General features: G+C 57.1%; 1 protein-coding gene across 1 annotated transcript in view; it reads left to right on the top strand.

Moving 5' to 3' along the window:
• Window positions 1-3,005, top strand: part of STARD10 (StAR related lipid transfer domain containing 10) — a gene marked incomplete in the record, with an annotated part of 33,365 nt that overhangs the window by 5,485 nt on the left and 24,875 nt on the right.

Raw genomic sequence — 3,005 nt, 5'->3', positions numbered from 1 at the left:
CCCTAATTCCTAGGTGTGTCAGAGCTGGGTCTCCTTCCCCCCTCTCTGCACCCTTGGGCGCCAAGGACTTGCTTCTGGCCTTGCTTTTCCCCTTCCCTCCCTGGCTGCTCTCTGAATCACCTGCAGGTCCAGAAGGCAGGATATTGGTTATCACATGGCCCCAGGCTAGGGTGGGCTGGGTCCTGGGGTCAAGGGTCAAAGCAGCACAGGGGCAGGCGCAGACACCTCAGCCCCTCACAGCCATCTCCCTGCTCCTTCCAACTCCATGATTCTCTTTTTGCCATAACAGGGCAGTTTGGGGCCCCATGAACCCACCGCTGTCTGGGAGTATATAAGCAGACACTGGTAATGACTCTGGTTGAGAGGCCTCATCAGCTGTCCCCAGTACGTTTGGTGTTGCTGTGAGTGCCACGTTTTGATGGTGGATGGGTAGGTCTCTCCTTGGCGGGCTCCTGGTGTTGCCTGCACCCTGCACCTCCATTGCCCTCCCCTCCTCCTTTCTGCTACCCTTCTGCTGGACATGTGGGAGGCCCTTCATGTTGTAATCGGGCAGGGTGCAGGACTCAGAGAGCACCCCCTGCCCTGATCCTCCTTCCTGGGACCTGGTCTCAGACTTAGCCCAGTGATCTTGGCCCAAGATGTCTGACCTTTCCCCTCTGACCTTGCACCTTTCTGCTTCATCCATTTGTTCCCCCCATGAGCTTCTGGTTCATCCTTTCTGCCATCCCTTCATCCTCTGTGACTCTCTGTACCCAGGCCCCCCTCTGGGGCCCTGAGCTGTGTCCATGCTGAGTAGTAGGGAAGGGAGGGCAGTTGGTATGTCCCAGCTTGGTGCAGGGACAGATCCTGTCCTCTTTGCACTTCAAGCATCCAGCACAGGGCAGGGATGGTGGTGGAAGGAAGGAACAAGGGAACAAACTGAATGAAAGGTGAACGGGCGGTTGGGAGTCTGTGACCTGGGAGGGGGGTGAGGCTGGTAGTGCAAAGTGGGGCGGGCACTGCCTTTCCCTGCCCCCTCCCCAGCTAGCTCCCCGCAAGGGAGAGGAGGGGAGAGCCTGACCTGAGTCCAGTATGCTCACCCTCTGTGTCAACAGGGCGGAGCAGCCTCCTCCATCTGGCTTGGTTAATGAGTAAACCCAGCTCAGACCAGGACTGGAGTTGGCGGGACTGGGGGCCAGGCTGCCACTGCAGACCCCTCATGGCTAGATCAGACTTGTCAGAGGGCCTTCCTTGGGGTGGAGAGGACTTGGAAATATATTGAGAGAACTTGGAAAAATAAGCATATGGGCAGGACACAAGTCCCCCATGGTGGTTGGAACCCCAAGCCTCCTTCCCTCTCAGACAGAGTAGAGGCTGTTGGTGCCAGAGGGCCTTTTGTAATCCTTGTTTCATACTCCCTTGCCCCCCCACTATGGGGCGCAGGTGAGGAGACAGAGACCCAGAGATGACCAGGGGCCAGCTCAGGTTCACACAGCCCAGGCCCAGCACAGCCTGGCCTGGAGCTCAGCTCTCTGCTCTCCCAGTCTAGCTCTTTCTGTCTTTTCTTCCCATGCTGTCCCCCAACACTGTTCCCCACAGTGCGGTATTAGGGACAGAAGATGAGCCCAGGCCTTGGTTAGCATCCCAAGGGGCCAGCCCCCTAGCCCTGATCCTCAGCACAGCCAGATGGAATCCTGGGTGTTGAGGGGAGGCCTCGGAGCTTCTCCCCCAAGATTCCAGGACTGCCAGGTTCCATGCAGTTAATCCCATTTCTGATCATAGGAGCCAGCTCCTGCTCCGATCCATGCATTTCTTTCCATCCATCTATTGGGTCGTCAGGAAAGTCATGACACATTTTTGCATGGAAAAACATAGAAAAAAAAAGTCATGACTTTTCTGATGACAGAATGATTTACTCTCAGGCCAGTCCTACGCAGTAGTGGGCTTGTCTCCCTGCTACCAACAAAGGAACTGAGGCTTGCAGAGGTGCTGTCACTTGCCTGTGACAAGCCACATACGGCAGCTGAGGCAGGAGTGGAACCAGGCCAGCCTGGCTCCAGCATGCCTACCCCTCTGCATGGGATCTCCTCATTAGCCAACAGTGTGGCCTTGATCCCATCAATAACCCTTTGAAGGAGAAGGTGTTCTCATTATCCCTTTGGTTGGTAGATGAGAAGGCTGAGGTCCACAAAGGGGAGTGGCCTGCCAAGGTCACAGGGCAGGTCTAAAACTAGAGTCTCATGATGCTTGGGTCACTCCTGGAGGCTGAAACTCATGGCAGGTGTTTGTTGAGTTTCTGTCTCCTTCCCCCACCCATCCCCCAGAGCTGGGACAGCCAGCTGCCCCTGCACATGCTCTGTGCTCATGATCCCAGGTGGTGGGGCTCCACCTGCCTACCCACCTGATGGAGTCTCCCTTCCTCCTCTCTCTTCCTCCTTCCCCTGTGTCCAGAGGTCCTTGGAAGCCCAGCAGGTAGAGCCAGGACAAAGGAAGGGGCTGATGCAGGCCCCCTGCACCCTTGCCCTCCCCTGGGGCCTCCAGCCTGGCCTGGCCCCAGACCTACCCTGTGCCCTGGGTGCTGGAGAGAAGGTAGATTCCACCTCCTGAGAGTATAAACCCTGTCCCAGAGGGAGAAGCTGAAGGTGGATCCTGGGAGCCTAAACCCAGTTAGCTCAGTGCCCAGCCTGTGGCGCCTGTGCTGGTTGAGAAGTGGGAAACCAGGAGGTTCTGTCCATCACTGACCCAGGGCCTGCTGGGGTCCAGTCTGGCTGTGGTGGTCTTTGTGCTGTGTATGTGACCTTGGGCATGTCCTTGCCTTTCTCTGGGATGTTTGTCCATCTTTGCTCCTGGGCTTCCAAGAGCCTTGCACTCCATGCCCGGGCTGGGGCCCATGGGAGAGAGATGGAAGGCAGAGGGATAGACACAGATGACACAGCACCCCGGCTGTACACCCAGTCTGTGTGTGCCTAGCTATGAGAGAGGCGGAGGCAGACCTGGATGCTCCCTTGGGCTTCCAGAGGGAAAGA

Source organism: Tupaia chinensis, unplaced genomic scaffold (genome assembly GCF_000334495.1).
Source record: "Tupaia chinensis unplaced genomic scaffold, TupChi_1.0 Scaffold000047_1, whole genome shotgun sequence".
NCBI classification, from domain to species: Eukaryota; Metazoa; Chordata; class Mammalia; order Scandentia; family Tupaiidae; genus Tupaia; species Tupaia belangeri.
This window is presented reverse-complemented; position numbering and strand designations above follow the sequence as displayed.